The sequence below is a fragment of the Saimiri boliviensis genome, chromosome 10 (assembly GCF_048565385.1).
Source record: "Saimiri boliviensis isolate mSaiBol1 chromosome 10, mSaiBol1.pri, whole genome shotgun sequence".
Taxonomy (NCBI): domain Eukaryota; kingdom Metazoa; phylum Chordata; class Mammalia; order Primates; family Cebidae; genus Saimiri; species Saimiri boliviensis.
This window is the reverse complement of record NC_133458.1, coordinates 42,681,565-42,702,217: the sequence shown is the minus strand read 5'-3', so window position 1 is coordinate 42,702,217 and position 20,653 is coordinate 42,681,565. Positions and strand designations below refer to the sequence as shown.

The 20,653-nt window shown below is 35.9% G+C and overlaps 1 protein-coding gene across 11 annotated transcripts in view; it reads left to right on the top strand.

The window, feature by feature from the left end:
- The window catches only part of FOXP2 (forkhead box P2), a 596,515-nt gene that overhangs the window by 120,411 nt on the left and 455,451 nt on the right, over window positions 1-20,653 (top strand). The window contains exon 3 of one of the 11 annotated variants that reach the window (XM_074379183.1): window positions 19,715-19,791. The exons of the other annotated variants lie outside the window; for them this stretch is intronic. The gene's annotated coding sequence lies outside the window, so the exon portion shown is untranslated. The remainder of the gene's footprint in view (window positions 1-19,714; window positions 19,792-20,653) is intronic. 11 annotated transcript variants of the gene reach the window in all.

Below are 20,653 nucleotides of genomic sequence, written 5' to 3'. Positions count from 1 at the left end.
AGGCTTCTTTCACTTAGCATAACATTTTCAAAGTTTACCCATGTTGCAGCATGTATCAGTACTTCATTCCTTTTTATGGCCAAATAATGCTCCGTTGTTTAGATACACTATATTTTATTGATTCATTCAGTAGTTGATGGACTACTGATTTAGATTGTTTTCATCTTTTGGCTTATGAATAATGCTGCTCTGAACATTCATGTTTTCATGCGGACATGTTTTCAGTTCCCCTAAATACTTAGGAGTGATATAATTCTATGTTTAACATTTTGAGAAACAGCCAAACTGTTTTCAAAGTCTGTGTACCATTTTAAAATCCCGCCATCAATGTAAGAAGATTTTAGCTATCCTAAGTGGGTGTGAAGTGATATTTCATTATGTTTTTGATTTCCATTTTATAAATAGTATATAAAACATTTAGCTTGTAAGCATATGAAGAACATAAAAAGATACAAGGCAAATTCTTACTTGACTAATATTCACAATAATTTAGTAATGCCCGTTGACATAATCAAGATTCCTATTAGACCTACTTAATTTGTAAAACCATAGACATAATCAAGATTCCTATTAGACCTACTTAATTTGTAAAACCATATTAACTAGTTAATTCCACAAATTGAATTTTATATCCTAACCTCAAATCTTTTCTAGAAAGCTTCAAAAAATATATTAAGATTTACAGCAACTTGAACTTGCTATTTTAAAAATAAACTTTTTTTGAATTTATCTTCAGATTACTCTACAATTAGACTTAACTCTTCATGACTTGAGGCATATTACTTATTTTGACTCAAGCTTCATTTGAATACTAAGATAAAAATAACTGAAAATGCCAGGTACAGTGGCTCACACCAATAATTGCAGCACTTGGGGAAACCAAGGCAGGTGGGCTGCTTGAGCTCAGGAGTTCAAGACCAGCCTGGGCAACATGTGTCCGAGAACCCACAGAGGGTCCCTAATAGTCACCACCTAGTGAACCTGGGAGAAGAGGGTCACCGTCCTCCAGACCCCAGAATGGTAGATCCACTGACAGCTTGCACTGTGCACCTGGAAAAGCCAGCCTTATAAAAACTTTCAGACACTCAACACCAGCCCATGAATGCAGCCAGGAGAGAGGCTGTACCCTGCAAAGCCACAGGGTCAGGGCTGCCCAAGACCATGGGAACCCACCTCCTGCACCAGCATGACCTCGACGTGAGACATGGAGTCAAAGGAGATCATTTTGGAGCTTTAAAATTTGACTGCTCTGCTGGCTTCTGGACTTGCATTGGGCCTGTATTCCCTTTGTTTTGGCCAATTTCTCCATTTGGAATGGCTGTATTTCCCCAATGCCTGTACCCCCATTGTATATAGGAAGTAATTAGCTTGCTTCTGATTTTACAGGCTCATAGAGAGAAAGGACTTTTCTTGTCTCAGATGAGACTTTGGACTGTGAACGTCTGAGTTAATGCTGAAATGAGTTAAAACTTTGAGTGACTGTTGGGAAGGCATGATTGGTTTTGAGATGTGAAGATATGAGATTTGGGAGGGGCCAAGAGTGGACCAACATGGTTTGTCTGTGTCCCCATTCAAATCTCATCTTGAACTGTAGCTCCTACAATTCCAATGTATTGTGGGAAGGATCCAATGGGATGCAGTTGAATCATTGGATGGGACTTTCCCGCTTGGTCTCATGATAGTGAATAAGTCTCATGAGATCCAGTGGCTTTAAAAGGAGTTTTCCTCCACAAGCTCTCTCTTTGCCTGCTGCCATCCATGTGAGATATAGCGTGCTCCTCCTTGGCTCCTGCCATGATTGTGAGGCCTCCCCAGCCACATGGAACTGAGTCCATTAAACCTCTTTTCTTTTGTAAATTTCCCTGTCTCAGGTATGTCTTCATCAGCAGCATGAAAATGGACTAATACAAAGGACATGATTGTGTTTTGAATTATGAGGAGATGAAATTTGGGAGGAGCGGAGGTGGAATCATGTGGTTTGGCTGTGTTCCCACTCAAATATCATCCCCAGGTATTGTTGGAGAGACCAGATGGAGATAACTGAATCATGCCATGGTTGCTCCCTTCCTGGTCTTATGATAGTCAGTGAGTTCTCATGAGATCTAATAGTTTATAAGGGGCTCCCTTCTTTGCTGGACATTCATTCTTCTCCTTACTGCTTCCATGTGAAAAAGGACATGTTTGTTTACCTTTCCACCATGATTGTAAGTTTTCTGAGGCCTCTCCAGCCATGCTGAATGGTGAGTCAATTAAACCTCTTTCCTTTATAAATTATTCAGTCTTGGGTATGTCTTTATCAGCAGCATGGGAATGAACTAATACAGGAGCTTATTTCTCTTTGGCTTTTGAAGCTTAGTTTGGCTGGATATGAAATTCTGGATTTGAAATTCTTTTCTTTAAGAATGTTGAATATTGGCCCCTAATCACCGCTGGCTTGTAGGGTTTCTACTGAGAAGTCCACTTTTAGTTTGATAGTCTTACCTTTGTAGGTGACCTGGCCTTTCTTTCTGGCTGCCTATAACATTTTGTCTTTCAATTTGATCTTGGAGAATCTGATGATCATGTGTCTTGGGGTTAATTTTTCTCATGGAGTATCTTATTGAGGTTCTCTGCATTTCCTGAATTTAATGTTGGCCTATTTTGTTAGGTTGGGGAAGTTCACCTTGACGGCATCCTGAAGTAGGTTTTTCAATTTTGTTTCATTCTCCCTGTCTTTTTCAAGTACCCCAGTCAGACATAAGTTCAGTCTCTTTACATAATCCCATATTTCTCAGAGGTTTTGTTCACTCCTTTTTCTTTTTTCTCTATTCTTGTCTGCCTGTCTTATTTCAGAAAGATAGTTTATAAGCTCTGAGGTTTTTCTCCTCTGCTAAGCCTGTTCTGTTGTTGATACTCGGGATTGCATTATGAAGTTCTCATCTTGTGTTTTTCAGCTCCATCAAGTCCGTTATGTTCTACTGTATACTGGCTCTTCTGGCTGTCAGCTCCTGTATTGTTTTATCATGATTCTTAGCTTCTTTGCATTGTGTCACAGCATGCTTCTTTAGCTCAGTGAAGTTTGTTTTTAGCCACCTTATGAAGCCTGCTTCTGTCAATTCAGCCGTGTTAGACTTAGCCCACTTCTGTGCCCCTGCTGGAGAGGTGTTGTGGTCATTTGGAGGAGAAGAGGCACTCTGGCTTTTTAGCTTACAGTGTTTTTGCATTGATTCCTTCTCATCTTTGTGGGCTTATCTACCTTTGATGTTTGAAGTTACTGACCTCAAAGATGGGGTTTTTGAATGGGGTCTTGGGGTCTTTTTTGCTGTTGATGTTGTTCTTGTTTTCTGTCTGTTTTTCTTTTAACAGTCAGGCCATTCTACAGTAGGGCTGCTACAATTTGCTGGGAGTTTGCTCCAGACCCCAGTTGCCTCAGTTTTTCCTGTACCTGAAGGTATCACCAGTGAAGGCTGTGAAACATGAAAGATGCCAGCCAAATTTTTGCTCTGGAAGCTATGTCCCAGGGAAGTACTGACTTGTTGCCTGCCAGAATACAACTGTAAGTGGTGGCTAGAGACCCCTGTTGGAGGTCTCACCCCGTCAGGAGGAATGGGATCAGGGATCCATTTAAAGAAGCAGTCTGGCTGCTTTTTGGGAGAGGAGGTGTACTTCACTAGGGGGAACCCTTCCTCATCTGGTCTGTTTGTATTTTCCAAAGCTGGCAGGTTGGAATGTCTAAATTGACCAAACTGCAGAAATGGTGGCTGCCCCTCCCCATGGCAGCTTCATCCTAGGGAGGAGTCAAAGCTCTGTCTGTAGGACCCTTGCTGGAATGGCTGAAGGCCCTGCAGTGAGACCCCATTCAGGGAAAAGGAGATCCAACCGGGTCCCACTTAAAGAAGCAATCTGGCCATGTTCTGGCAAAGCAGCTGTGCTGCATTGTGGGGTCCCTTCCTCGTCCAACCTTTTGAATCCTCCAAAGCCCGCAGGCTGAAACAGTGGCGTCTACCTAAACAAGGAGATGGTGGCCGTCCCTCCCTCTAGGAACTCGGACCCATCTCAGGCAGATTATAGCCTGTTGCTGTTGGCTGGTTGGAATTTCAAGCCAATGGGTCTTAACTTGTGAGGTGCTGTGGGAGTGGGGTCTGCAGAACAGTGCTGATTGGCTCCCCGTATTCAGCTGCCTTCCTAGGCATATGTATAGGCCGATTTCCTACCTGGCCAGGAGTCCCTGGGCCAGAATATATAAAACTCCAGGATCTGTTTGTGCCTGAGTGGCTACTCTGCTGAGAATCCACATAGCTCTGTGTGTCAGACCCAAGTCCCTGGTGATGTGGGCTCACGAGGGAATCTCCTGATGTGGGAGTTGCAAAGTTCCATAGGAGAAGCTGATTTCCCAGGCAGGATTGAACACTCAATCACCACTTTCACTGGCTGGGTGTGGGGTTCCTTTGGCTCTGTTCTGCTCCTGGATGGGCTGTCGCCCTGCCCCTGCTTTTCATAGTTCTCCCTGGTTGAGATTTTTGCCTAGTCAGTCCCAATGGGAGAACTTGGATACTTCAGTTGAAGGTGCTGAATTCACTTGACCCTTTGACATTCCTCTCCATGAGCACTGTGGACTGCAGCGGCTTCCAGTTGTCTTCTATATCTTCTGAATTTTTAGAAGTTAACCTGTTGTAAGTACTGGACACATTTCTTCTTTAAAAATATAGTTAGTTTTGACTGGGCACAGTGGCTCACACCTGTAATCCCAGCACTTTGGGAGACCAAGGAGGACAGATCACCTGAGGTCAGCAGTTCGAGACCAGCCTGGCCAACATAGTGAAACCCTATTTCTATTAAAAATACTAAATTTAGCTGGGCATAGTGGCGGGGCCCCTGTAATCTCAGCTACTCAGGAGGCTGAGACAAGAGAATCGCTTTAACTAGGGAGGCGGAGGTGCAATGGGCCGAAATGGTGCCACTGCAGTCTAGCCTGGGCAACAATAGTGAGTGGGCAACAAGAGTGAAACTCTGTCTCAAAAGAAAAGTACATATATATATATATGAAAGTTTCATTCTGCAAAGTATTTGAGGTTGGTGTAATAACTCAGAAAATGTGGGACAGGATCTGAAAATCAACTTTATTTTGATTTTGTTTTACTGCCTTAATTGCTTTGTGTGTGTTCTGCTTCACATCTGTTGTGTTTTTGCTAACAAGGCATGCCATACTGTTGAACTAACATTGTATTTCAATATTAGTAACAAGGTATCTAATGAGTTTGTAAAGGAAAAAAATAAAATTCACTTTTGTTAAATATCTCTTATATGCCAACTCTTCTTTAATTTGCAAACAAAATCTTGGGAATTTGTCTATTTTTGTCCTCACAGATGAAAAATCTGGCTTTGTGAGAATCAGAGTCATACCTAAAATTTCATGTTTCTATTGAGGTATTATTAAAATCTAGATATTTTGACCTGAAGGCCAATAGACATGCTGAAAAACAAAAAGGAGTTTGACATAAAATTCAACTTTCAAGCGTGTCCTGATACATTTTGACTTTCTTCTTCCAAGTATTTTTGTTTTTTTCTCTAGTTGTTTTTTACCCTGCCTCTTTCTAGAATAATCTTAAGGCGACTTAGAATACATAAAATACAAAACAGCATAAATTAAGAATAAAATAAGACAGAAAAACAAGGGTGGGGAAAGAGCTTTTCTGAGAAAAACACCAACAACATCCTGTAAATGAATATTGCCGGGAGACTGGAAAACATTTGAGCTGGAAAGGACTGTGGAAGTAAATGGGCTTTCTTGGTGCCAGCTTTGGCATCTGCTCCAGTTACAGTATATGTGAGAAAGTGAAGTCTTGTTTGCTTTTGCTTCCTCTAAGTGCCGAGCACTGTGTCATGGTACATGGTAAGCCTTTAATAAATGGTTGCTGAATCTGACTTACTGATGACCTTTATGGTCAGCATTCCAGTGTTACTAAACGGGATAGAATTGCTTTTAAGGCAGTCAGGAATTTTAGATTTTTCTGTTAGTGGTATTTGTTATAAACACTATTCCATTCTTTTCTGGATCTCTATTGTAAAATGTTATTTCAGAACTGCTTGTTAACTCATCTTACATAGGTATTTTTAGAAATTGTCTCATACTAGGAGGATTACAGGACAAAATATATTTTCCTGGTTGAGTATGTCTATAAGCTTTGTGCATCTGTTTATCTAGAGTTTGCATGAGGATCATTTGCTGTCCATTCTGACTATTGTCTTTACTGGATTTTAAAACATTTTAGAGAATTTAAAGTTCATAAATAGAAAACATTTCACTTTGTAAGTATCTGAGGAATATCAACAGATATAAAGTTTATGCTTACTTGAATAATATTCAGAATAACTTTGTTGACATAATCTTGATTCTTATTTGACTTACATAATTTGTAAATGCTTATAATTAATTTGTTCCCATGGGTTACATTTTATTTCCCAGCTTCATATGTTTTATATCTTTACAAACTATATTAATGTTTATAGCAATTGAATTTGTCATTTTAAAAACTAAGTATTACTTCTGAGTTTATCTTCAGTTTCAATATGACCCAACTCTTAGTTCTTTAAGCCACATTATTTATTTTGACTCATGTCATTTGAATGCTATGATTAAAAGTAACTAAAAGTAACTGCATATAATAATATAAAAAATCTTAAAGTTAATCATTGTAAATCGTTCTACTATAAGGACACACGCACACGAATGTTCATTGCAGCAGTGTTTATAATAGCAAAGACCTGGAACCAACCCAAATGCCTATCGATGATAGACTGGACAAGGAAAATGTGGTACATATACACCATGGAATATTATGCAGCCATCAAAAACGATGAGTTCATGTCCTTTGTAGGGACATGGATGAACCTGGAAACCATCATTCTCAGCAAACTGACACAAGAGCAGAAAATCAAACACCACATGTTCTCACTCATAGGTGGGTGTTGAACAATGAGAACACATGGACACAGGGAGGGGAGCACTACACACTGGGGTCTGTTGGGGGAAAATGGGGGAGGGACGGGGGTGGGGAGTTGGGGAGAGATAGCATGGGGAGAAATGCCGGATATAGGTGAAGGGGAGGAAGGCAGCAAATCACACTGCCATGTGTGTACCTATGCAACAATCTTGCATGTTCTTCACATGTACCCCAAAACCTAAAATGCAATTAAAAAAAGACATATGAAGAAAAAAGAAAAATTAATAAGAACTGGCTTTAGGAAAAATCTTGAAACTTAACAAAAGTTAGTAAGCAGAGAAGCAGAGATTTGAACCACACCAGAGCACTCACCTGGCTACAGATTTAGTAAAGATATCCTCACATAAGTAAAGAAGTTTATAGGAGAAACTGTGCTTTTAAATCTTCTGAGTTAATTTTGTGGAAAGGAAAATGAGAACATAGGATACTACCACAAATTTCTGTAGGATATACTCATTTGTTAAATTGCAATTTTTCTTCTGAAATGTTATCATCAGCCTCATCTTCAAGATTTTTCTGTAGTGACCAAATTTTATACATTTTGAGTGCTCCATGTGAGATTTCAGTCTTTGTACTTAATTTGTTGTTCACTTACTCTTCATGATGTCACTATTCTTATTCCCATTTTACTTAGGCACAGAGAGATTTGATGACTAGCTTAAAGTCACTCTCAGGGGCAGGGTATAAAATCAAGCAATTTGATGGAGAGCTCACAGTCCTGCTATGCAGCACAAAAGTGGATACATTTTTATTCCCAAAATTATGACTTAAACAGCAAAAGTAGAATTTATAAGACTTTTTCATTTGGATTTCTTAGGGTCATGAATTTGGCAAACCAAAGCCTATCCCTATGAGATTTTAGAGATTAAAACCGAAAAAGTAACTGCATAATATTTCTTACAAATTCTTAACTGCTTTAAGAAAATCATCTTATATCCTATTTACCATGGCTACTGAAGTTCAGAGAACTATAATAAACCAGCATGTTGTTCACCATATCCAGTAACAATCAAGACATGGTATAGGCTGATATACCTCAGGCTGGCATGGAAGGCCTCAGAGCCCTGCAGACTAGCTCTGCCTCTGCTGGGGTCATTGCCCAGTCACTGCCTTTCCCCCTTATTCCTGTTGACAAAACCACTCTTTTCCTTCTGCTTACTTTACTCCCAAACTTTGCATAACTCTGGACTTGGTATGCGATTTTTAAGTATTTTGTGAATTATCTAGGGAGCAAAACAACTCTCACATCAGTGGGGAAAATGCCATCTATTCTATGATGGTATCCTAGTAATGATAATCTTTCAGAAATATAGAGTGCTACGTTTTTTGGTCTTAGCTAGAAGACAATTTTTGAGAATTTGTTTAAAATCACTATTTTCAGCTTTTTAAAGCATTTGAATATAGTTTATATTTGAAACATGAAAATAATCCATTTTGAATTGCACTATTAATTTTTTTTTTAGAATTGATATTTGAAAAGCATTTTAAATGTGAGAAGCACTTTATAAGGACTGTCATTATTAATATGAATCTTAATTATTTTAAAAGAAATCATTAATACTTTTGATATTTAATCTTTAACATTCAATTGCATTAATAGAACACAGTTGCATCTTTTGTGGTTTTTATCCAGAACTGATAAGATCCATTCAATCTGCAGAGGTGATTTTGTCACATCAAGCCCAATTTTACAGTAAAATGTGTTTGTATTCATTAATTATGTTAAATTTATTTCAGATTTTTTAATATTTATATATATATATATATTTTTTTTGAGACGGAGTTTCGCTCTTGTTACCCAGGCTGGAGTGCAATGGCACGATCTCGGCTCACCGCAACCTCCGCCTCCTGGGTTCAGGCAATTCTCCTGTCTCAGCCTCCTGAGTAGCTGGGATTATAGGCACGTGCCACCATGCCCAGCTAATTTTTTGTATTTTTAGTAGAGACGGGGTTTCACCTTGTTGACCAGGGTGGTCTCGATCTCTTGACCTCGTGATCCACCCGCCTCGGCCTCCCAAAGTGCTGGGATTACAGGCTTGAGCCACCGTGCCCGGCTTATATGATATTTTTTATGGTTTTAAGAGATTGAAATTTGCTTGCTTATTTCTGCATGTCATATTACTAGGTTCAACTATAACAAAATTTCTGTTTTTAAGTTCAAAATGGTTACATATCTGAAGGCTATGCTAGCCTATAATTTTTTTTTTGTAATCAACATATTGAAAACTATGGTTTATAGTCTGAAATCCATGATAAAGAAAACACAGGTCTGTTCCCCTTTCTAGCTCCTTACTGATGTACTGTTAGCATAGTTTGTGCTTAGTGATGGTTTTCTAACATACTGGTTTTTTCTTCTTCTTCTTCTTCTTCTTCTTCTTCTTCTTCCCTGTCATATCCCTGGGCTGAGAACGGTACCTGGCACATAGTAGACGTTTAGTAAATACTGAATCAATGAATGACTACAAATAGACAGTCTTACAGTATGAAATCTATATAGATTTCTACTACTGCTTTATGAGACCACTGATAAAATCAAACAATTTCCCCTCAAAAATTTGTAAACTTCTGAGAGACAGACACAGGTACCAGGCTTATGGAGATCAAAGTAACTTTTATTACCTCAGTAGAGTCTGAATTGGAGGACATGCACTATATGTGCAGATAAAACAGGCTTCACCTCTAAATTAGACATGATACCTACATAGCCACTGGCACAACTGGGCATTCACAATCCTCTATCACAGAGACAGGGACAAAAAGCAGGCCTGAATTCATCTTCTTTACAGACAGAACTGAACTGAGAAAAAGGAATTGAGCTGTGCATGTGTATTATCTTAAACTTACCAGTCAGGTGATTCTCTGCCCCTCTGATAGTAAGAAGTGAAGAGACAGATGCAGCCAAGAGCATTTCTTGATCAAAAGTCCCCTCATGAACATAGGAGGCAAAAGGAATAGAGCTTCCACACAAGACACTCATTAAACATAAATTCCTCCAATCAGTTATACCAAGAATTTTCCTGAAATTTTCTGTTCAGCATTTATAAGATCCAGTTTAAGTTGTTATTATATATACCAAAATTTGTAAGTTACTACAGTGGATAGTTTTCATGATAGTTAACACCGAATTATTCTAATAGAGTGGAAGTTTGTGTAGAGTAAGTTTAAGAGTTATAAAGAATAAGAAAAGAATTTTTAGATTTTCTATTATTTTTACATTTTATATATTTTTATATATTATATACGCAATTTATGCCTTCACTGCAATTTTGGTTTCTAATAGAGAATTTTGAACACATTTGCTTTGTGTTTTACAGGTGATGTTATTTAAAAAAACTGTTTAATCTTGTAAGGGTACATCTCTGATTTCTAGTGTCTGAGTTCCTATGCTGTTCTATTTTGTGGATTTCTGGTGTCTAAATTGCTATACTGTTCAAATTTGTGTATCATTATTATGAGATAAAATATTGATTCTTCCGCATTCTGTATTTCCACTTTCCATCTCTAACAAGGTGAAACAAAAGAAAACTTCATGAAGCAAATGGATTACTAAAGTCTGGTTTTATCCACATGTCATAAGTAAATTATTCTGGCCAGAATGGAAACCTAGGTATTAGTACTTTAAAATATAATAAGGATATTCTGATTGGATAATTTTTAAAGTGATCACCTTAACTTATTGACATTAAAGTCCCTCTAATCAATTGGCAACTACATTCATGATTACAGTTTGAGTGTTATTTATCAACAAATAGAACAGATAGTTAATGTTTTAAAATAACTATATGAAGGATAGAATTGTAAGCTAGGTCATTGTTGGAGATAATATCTTTCAGACTATATCTTGGAATTAAAGGAAGTAAAATGAATGGTTTGTAGAAATTTTTATTATCAGCCTATTGTCATTAAAGAATGGGATTGGCAGGCCCTCTGTAGTAGGTCCTGAAGAATAGCATTTATTTCCTGTCATGATCTGGGCTCTGGCCCTAAGCCTGTAAAATGGGCAAATGGACTCCTTTGAAAATAGATTTTTTTTTTTTTGAGACAGAGTCTCACTCTGTCGTCAGGTGCCAGGCTGTAGTGCAGTGGCATGATCTCGGTTCACTGCAACCTCCACCTCCCAGGTTCAAGCAATTCTCCTGCCTTAGCCTCCCGAGTAGCTGGAACTACAGACGCACGCCACCACGCCCAGCTGATTTTTGTATTTTTAGTAGAGATGGGGTTTCACCAAGTTGGCCAGGATGGTCTTGATCTCTTGACCTCGTCATCTGCCCACCTCGGCCTCCCAAAGTGCTGGGATTACAGGCATGAGGAAAATAGATTTGTGTTAATTTCTCACTTTAAAATTAGGGTTTAAATCTGAAAAGATTAATTTATTGGTTTACTGTGAGCAATTATTCTACTAAGAAACTAAAAACAAAATGCTTAGAAAACCTAAGATCTGTGAGTTCTATTTATGTGTGTAGAATCAGTTAAAATGAGGAATTTGGTCATGAGAAGCTTTTTTTTTTTTTTTTTTTTTGGCCTATAGGCAGAGCAGCACTGAAAGCTAAGTAACTACTGTAATCACGAGATTGCCTGGGAGTTGTGTAATCCAAATTAAAGGGAGGTTGATATGTCAGATATTTTATGTCACTGGGCCAAACAATCTGGTGTAACTGTACCATAGGTGTGGTCTTGCCAGTGGAATCAGAGTAATGAAGTTTACTACAGTTCCTACTAATTAGAGGCAGAATACTCCAAATCTCATGTATAATGTTCTGTATTCACAGACAGTGCTTAAATGAGTATTCTCAGTTATTTCCATCACTTATTTTATTCTGTGCTTTTCATGAATAAAATGAAATCTATATGGGAGAGGTGTTGGAGTAAACACAAATACAAACTAATTTTAGCAAGTATTCCAAAAGTGTCATCTACTGAATGATTGATTTTTGGTTCCTCTCTGAGTAAAGCCCCTTCTCAGCTTAGGCCTGGATGGCCATGATAGTATGTTTTATTACAGCCTTTATGATTTTAAGGTCATACTTTGTACACATGTGATACCTTTACTACATATATTACAATGAATTGTTACTGTGCCTGTTTTCTCTACTAGATTGTGAGGACTCTGTCCCCAGTATCTCACCAGGTCTTAACACTCAAACATTGGCTGAAATGATCTTAAACCTGAAAATGAATTAACATGCATATATACTATTAATTTACAATATAAAGTGTTAATTTTAGACCTTTGTTTTTAAAAGCCTTGCTGTAATTGTGTTACAGTACTCTCTACCCTCCAAATATAATATGGCATCCCTCTGTCCACACAGTCTCAAATTAATGGGTTAGATACATATATTGTTAGAGTGGTAGATGTGGCCCTCAGCTTTACCCCCATAAAAGTTATTCTTTGCACTCCATCCCTGCTTACCAAGCGGCAACAATTATAAGGCAGTTCTTAAATATAGGTCTGGTTTATGGCAGTAGAATGTGCAAAAATGCCCCTGAGCCATATGAAAGTAATAGTTTTACACAGTGGGAAAGAGTCTTCAGAGCTGTGCAGTACTTAAAGTCAGAATGCCCATCAAGAAGGCAACATCCTTTATTCCTACACATAATAAGCAGAAATGAAACTGACATGAGAAAGAGGATAGAATAAAACCAAATAAAAAATAATCTAAGTTAAGCAAAATCCAATGAATGTCAAGCACTGAATATATTAACTATGAAAGAATAATCTTCACTTGTCTGGCAGAATTGCAGTAAGGTTATGTTATGTGCTGTTTCAGTTGCATATATTGGACACTGTCAGTCATTAAGGGTAGTATTATTTATCCCAACAGTATACATGTTTATGCAATTATGTATTATTATATCAAATCATGGTTGACATATTTTGGTACCAGCTGCCGTCCTGAACTTCTCTACTGCTTAACCTCAGCCAACCTTGTCATTCAGTTCACCCATCGCCCACACTCTACAAGTTTTATATACATTTACTGCCTAATGGAAGACCCTGCAGTCTCCTCCCCAACCCAGCTACTTTCTTAGCATGAGTTCAGGCAAGAAACATATGAAGTGAGGTGCTAACTTAATATTCAGCATTGATTGAACCTAAACAACTGAAGTCTCATTTCATTTTAAAAACCAGTAGTTTTTGAAATATATTAATTATACTAATTTTCATAAGTAGATTCTATACTAATCAAAATTATAATTTTATAAAATTTTCCAAATACAAATTTTTTATTAAAATGTTTATATAAAATATTATATCATGATTTAAACCATTCCAGTGATAAAAATTTATTATCTGATAGTAAGGAGAACATAAGGTGGATTTAAATGACAGTAAAGAAAGTGGAACAATAGTTCTTTGTTACTTAGCAGAGTTGACTAGAAACTATAACTTTAAAGGAGTATGCTAACATGATCTTCATCTTTTAGAACAGTGTTAACATTTTAATATACTTAGTCTGGTCATGTCAAAATATTTTATTTTTTTCTGCTTTTGAACTTTTCATGTCAGTAGTAACAGCTATATTTGTTTTAAACATTGTTAGCATTTTTAACCACCTACTTTATTAGGTAAAACTTTTTCCATTTTTACTTTGAGTTTTGAGTCACCTTATTTTGTGAATATAGTTTAAAAATCCATTTTATTGCATTTATTTGTTTTTTAACAGGACTGATTACATAAATAACATATCTTCATTTAAATTTTAATGAATGCCATCCTGTTTTTTACTTCTCTAATTTGTTACCCCTCCATTCATTGCTGTTTGATGAATGATTTTTGCCTTTAATCCATGCATTTATTTAGTTCCATTGTCCAGCCACAGGATCATTACGTTGTAACCATGGCTGGCATGAGGTTTCTGTTTTCATATTTCTGTAAGGGTTTTTAAAAGCCTTTATATAGAGGTTGATGGCTAGGCTTGGTTGTAGTTGTTTCTTTTTTACCCCTAATAATAATGCAATATAAAAAAATAACGGGAACAAAATTCGTAAGCCTATGGTATTATATAACGTAAGATGAGGGGAAAAGTACGTTAAGCCTACAATATTACATATACTATTACATAACACTTTCTGTTCCTGTATTTACATGGATTCATCATAACTCGAATCATCATGCAATTCCATTTTATATTCCACTTTTTTCTTTACATTAGAAATATTATATTTGTAATTATTACTTTCATTGAAAATGTACAATTGCATCTTACTCATAATGAGAATTAACTTCAAATAAACATAATTTCAGGTAACGTCATTTACCTAAAATGGACAGGATTTAAAGTGGCTTCCCTTAGCCTTTGGTGACTGCCCTTATTTAATCTAATGCATATTATCTCTGCTTAGGAGAAGAACGGAAGGGAAAAAATTGACGCTTCAGACTTTGCTTTTCAAGAATTTTTTAGTCAAAGAAACACCACCACTTTCATCACCATTATCTTATAATAATAGAACTATATTAAATACTCACTTTTACTGAGATAGTTCTAAGGTTATTGTGTTAATGTTCTTTAAATGCCTATTTATTTTTTCGTAAAGTATTACCTGAAGAAAGCATCACTTCAAACTCCTTTAGACTAAAATAAAGTTCTCTCAAAGTCTTTCTAAATTTTAAATTAAAATTGGTGTCATTTCAGAGGTATTGTGTGATGATCTTTGTTCTTATAATTGCAGGAGAAGTAGTTACATAATAGTATGATAGATTCACAACAAATTTATGATAAGTAAATTGGCAGTGTGATGAATTTTATATACCTTATAATGTATTTTATAAACAGTATTTTAAATATCTGTCACCAGTCTTTGGTTATTAAAGCTAAATTTTGTGAATTTTAAATGACTAAATTTCAGATTTCTATGATTTTAATTTTACTGACTACTTCTTCAGTCACTATTTTCATAACTTTGATACTAAGCCTTTGAGTCAGAATTTAGTTCTGAATTATAATATCCTTCATATGGGTAAAAACAGTTTACTTTGTGGTTTTTTATTTTATGACACAATTTCTAGGAAATCAATGGGCGGGGAGGTGGGTACTGCCAAGACATATTTTGTACTTAAAAATGTCCTAAAAATTCATGGCCTAGAAACAAATAAGTAACTTCAATATTTTTGTAAGAAATCTCTGGGTTTGCTATACTTAGATCCAAAAGAGCCAAGGAAAAGAAGGGATATAGGGATTAGTTCTAGGCATGACTGGTAAGTAACATTTTTTTTTCCCATGTGTATCTTCTTATTTTCTGTTTATTGATCCCCACCCCCACTCCCAGCCATTGGGTGATGTTGTTTTTGATGTCCTCCATACTGCATTTAGGGTCTACCATCTCTCGCTAGGGCTGTATACTGTAATAAAGCATCCTATTTCAGAAGTAGATTTTTCTATGCCTTTTGCTATATCACTTCTTTCTTTTCTCTAATTAAAGCATAATTTGTATGTACTATAATGAAGACTTTTAAACTAAATGACTTGAAATATCTGATAAATTAATGAGGCTATATGGCTCCTAGCCTTAAGCTCTATTGATAGAACTCTAGACACAAATGTAGATGAATAACAGTTTTCAAGACATGTTGAGTTCAATTCTTCATGTTCTGCTCTTAAGCTCTGCCCCAATTCTGTCCTATCAAGCCACTGACCGCTTGTTTATCTCAAGGATGTACTATTGACTTCTGAGCCAAAAAGAAAGGTTTATGGAAGAGGGAGATACACCTGCTTAGCCATATGTACCAGACCACTCCCTATCCTCCAGGACAGGAATGGGCCACGCCAGGTGAGCCTCCCAAGAGAAATGTTCTTCAAGCACAGTATAGTTGTTTGATAATTATCCTGAGTGTTGTTTCTGATACTTTATGTTCCTTTTTGTTCGTTCAGACAGGATTTCCTCTGTCACCAAGGCTGGAGTGCAATGGTGCAGTCTTGGCTTACTGCAGCCTCTGCCCACTGGGGCTCATGTGATTCTCCCACCTCAGTCTCTCTAATAGCTGGGACTACCAGCATGGGACTGCATGCCTGGCTAATTTTTTAAATTTTCTGTGGTTTCACCATGTAGCCCTGGCTGGCCTTGAACTCTTGGGCTCAAGTGATCCACTCACTTTAGCCTCCCAAAATGCTGGAATTATAGGCATCAGCCACAAGGCCCAGCCTATGTTCATTTGTTTATCCATTCATTTATTCACTAATTTATTAACATGTATTTATATATGTATTTATTGGGCATTTACTACATGTCTGGCCTTATGTGTCACATTAGGGATATAAACAAATCTATTAACCTTCTGTGATTTGCTGATAGTCTATTGAAGTCACTACATTATAAGTTTCTAGTGGAAGAAAGATAAGCAAACAAATTTGTTTATAGTAAGATCTATTTCATGATAAAGGAGTTTCCGTGCATTGCTTCATGAGCATAAAGGTCATATTTTAAAATAATCGCAAGGATGGGGTAGCTCTTCAAGAAGGGACACTTGAGTTGAATTTTGAAGGATAAGGAGAAATTAATTACAAGATAAAGGAAGAACATCTCTGGTAAGAATGTGAGCATAAGATAGTATAATATTTTGGCGACCCATAAAGAGTACTAAGTAGATGGACAGAAATTTTTTCTTACCAGTAACATTTGAGAATATCAGTTACCTTGCTGCTTTGCCAGAAAATAGTATTGTTATTTACCAAAGAATTTATTGTTATTTGAATGTACAAAAACCAAATCTCATTCATGTTTAGATGTACCTGTCTCTGCTGGGAAGGATAAACATTTTCTTTTCATGATGTCTTCTAGAAGTACTATTTGGGATCATATACTTTTGGATTTCAATGCTTTTAATATGTGCCATCTCTTTGAATATTAAAGATAGTAACCAGTAACTTTTTTACACTTTTCTTCTATATATACTTATTTTTCCAATCTAATTTATTACTTTAAAATAAGATGTTTTTCATATTAAAGAAATTTCTTTCAATTATTATTAGTCTTTTGATTAAAAATATGTGTTAAAATTTATCTTATGCCAGTTCATAGGCATTTTCACATGATTCAGTTTACAATGTTGAAGATTTGCAGAAATCATTTTTCCGTAATACCTCATTTAGCTATCATGTTTAATTATAATTGGTCCATGGTTTTTTCTTTGAGAAAATGCTTTGCAGGTTTTATTCCATTTGATCTTTGTGTATATATTATACCCACACTTTATCATGTGTAATTTAACATGGGACTATTTATTTATTTACTGTTATGAATTGTATATATTTTCCATTTATTTTTATCATAGTATGATATTTAATTCTTTTTATTGTAGTATGATATATAATCTCTTAATGTTTCTAACTGTTGTCAAAGAATATATGATATACTAAGAAATAAGAAAAATAATAAAGAAATCACCAAGTATTTTTAAAACTACCATCATCACCACCCAACAAAAAAATTTCAGCTTACTTGGCAAACTTGCATAAGTGGATTTCTGTTTTGCTCTTTCTGACTTTTCTCAGGTTAACACAGCTTTCTTATTCTCTATTCAATTTTTCACATCTGCTTTGAATACTCTGTCAAATAAATTACACTAGTAGAACTCTTGAATATCTGATCATATTCAAGAATTTTTTAATGAAAATTTGGAAAAAGGTTTCCCTGATGGCTTAAGTAACTCTTAATTCTAAGGAGTTGCTATAATTATGTTTATTCAGTTTCTTTTTCTCTTTTAATTTTGTAATATTTGATACATACAAAAAAATATATAATATTTTTAAAAATTATGGAATACATTAAAACACTTTGAATCTATACCCAACTAAAGAAATGTAACTTTACCAATACAATGCATTCATTCAGGTTTGCTACTTCATATTACATTGTATGATTAATGCCACAATTTACTTATTTTATTGTTGACAGACTTTTGCTTGTTGCAGTTGCAAACAATAGCAGAACATTTTCCGTATTTCATATATATGTATTGGTAAACATATACAAGATTTTCTGTGGGGCCTTTCCTTAAAATGAAACAAGTCAGTCATAGGGTACACATGTTTAGATTTAGAAAACAATGCCAAATTATTTTCAAAAATGGATGCATCAGTTTTCACTTCTAACACATTTAAGTGTTCCAATTGCTGCACATGCTCATAAACATTTGTCAGACTGCTCCTTTTGTTTCCCTCAGTCTAATGGATAAAAAGATAGCTCACAATGGTCTTAAATAGCATTACCTAGATTATTAATCAGGTTGATCAGCTTTATATTTGTTTATTTGCATGTTGATTCGAAGGAATTCTTTATATGTTATATATATATGTACTTTGTTGGCTAGGTAGATAACCAGTATATTATACCAGTTTGTGGGTGATTATATAGTGAATACATTCTTGCAGCTTATGGTGTATCTTTTTTATATTCTTTTTTTTTTTCCTTTTTGTTGAGAACAGGATCTTACCATGTTGCCCCGTCTGGTCTCAAACTATCCTCATGCCTCTGCCACCCTAAATGTTGAGATTACAGGTGTGAGCCAGTGACCCCAGATCTTTTTCACTTCCTTTAGGTGAATTTTGATGAGGTGAAATTTTAATTTTAATTTTAATTTAGTTTATCAATCTTTTTGTGGTTAGAATTTTTTGGTTTTCTACTTAGGAAAATATTTTTTATCTCACAATCACAAAGTTATTTTCCTTTATGTTCTTCTAAAGCCTTCAACTTTTGCCTTTTTCATCTAAGTCTTCATTACATTGGGAATATATTTTTATAGATAGTATGATCAGGACCAATTTTATTTTATTTCACATATCTAACCAACGATTTGGGCACTGTTTTGAATAGTCCATTCCTTCCCTGTTATACATCATTTCTATTTATATCTGGCCTTGTTTCTGGACTACATTTTCTTGTATTGGTAAATTAGTCCACCTTTGAACTTCACTATCTTAATTACTGAAAATTTCATAAGACTTTATTTTCTTTTTAGAAGTGTCTTGGCTATTCCCAGTCTGTTTTTTTATATGAATTTTACAATTAGCTTGTCAGTTTGCATGAAAGCTTTTGAGATTTTTACAGAAATAACATTGACTCCATAAATCAGTATGGGGATAATACTGAGTGATACTGAGTCTTCTTATTGATGAACACTTTATTCCTCTCCATTATTAATACTTTTAATAATGTTTATAATTTTCTATGTATAAAGACCATGTACAAATTTTCTGAAGATTGGCTGGGCGCGGTGGCTCACACCTTAATCCCAGAACTTTAGGAGGCTGAGGCAGGTGGATCACGAGATCAGGAGTTCAAGCCTAGCCTGGCCAAAATGGCAAAAACCTGTCTCTACTAAAAATACAAAAACTAGCCAGATGTTGTGGCTGGTGTCTGTAATCCCAGCTCCTGAGGAGGCTGAGGCAGAGAATTGGTTGAACCCCGGAGGCAAGATTGCAATGAGCTGAGGTCACGCCACTGAATACTAGCCTGGGCAACAAAGGGAGATGCCCTCTGGGTGAAAACAAAAAATTCTAAATATGTATTACCATATGCCTTGTGTTTCTTAGCTACCATACAAAAATAATTACCTCCATCAACATTTATATTATGTGCAAATCATCACAGTTTTACTGCTTTTTTTCTAAATCTTCCACCCGTTTTTATTCCTTGTTTCTCAGCTTGAGAAACTTCACTGTTGAAAGAAAGAAAGCAAAAGCAACCACAGTGAATACTCTTGTTTCATTCCTGCCTTTTTTTTTTTGAAGAGGATCTTCATATGTTGCCTGAGTTGCCCTGGAACTCCTGGGCTCAAGAGACCCCCTTGCCTCAGCCTTCCTAGCAGGTGAGACTATAGGAATGCACATAGCATGCCTGGCTATTCCTGATTGTAAGGAAGTATTTCCAATGTTTTTGGAAGATGAACTATAAGATAAAAGAAGCTCTATTACCACATTTAAAGAGATTTAAAGAACTGAATAGATGTTGACCTCTATCAAATACTTTTTGCAGTTGTAAAGAGTCCTGGCCATCCCCCTTACTTTGCTATTAAATCTAAATTACAGCTTGCTATTAAAACTCTCCTTGCATTTTGTAATTAAAACCTACTTGATTATTATGTATAATCTATTATTTTTCTATTTTGCTGGCTTCAGTTTAATTTTTTTTTAGGATTTTGGTCTATAATTTTCATTTTTGTTATACTGCACTTGTCTGCTTTGAATATTAAGAGGTGGGGTATGTTGCTTCTTACTTTAAAAATTTTATGGCATAGTGTGTGAGATTGGAAAGATCAGTTCCTTCAAAGTTTGCTAGAACTTACCTCTTGTAAATTTATCTGAGTGTTGTGTGGTCTTCCCCCCTTCTTTCCTTTTTTTTTGATTTAGGGAATATTGTTAACTATTGGTTCATCTTACTTTGGCTCTCATTTTTTTCTTGAGCAAGTTACATATTTTTCTAGTAATTTCATTGTTGTCGTTTATTTTTTTGTTTTTGTTTTTTTGATATTTATTTATTTTTTAGAGGCAGGGTCTTTCTCTGTTGCCCAGGCTGGAGTACAGTGGCACAATCATGGATCACTGCAACCTCAAACTCCTGGGCTCAAGTGATTCTCCTGCCTCAGTCTCCCAAGTAGCGAGGACTACAGGTGCATGCCACCATGACAGGCTAATTTAAAAATAAAAATTGGTATAGATGGGATTTTGCTG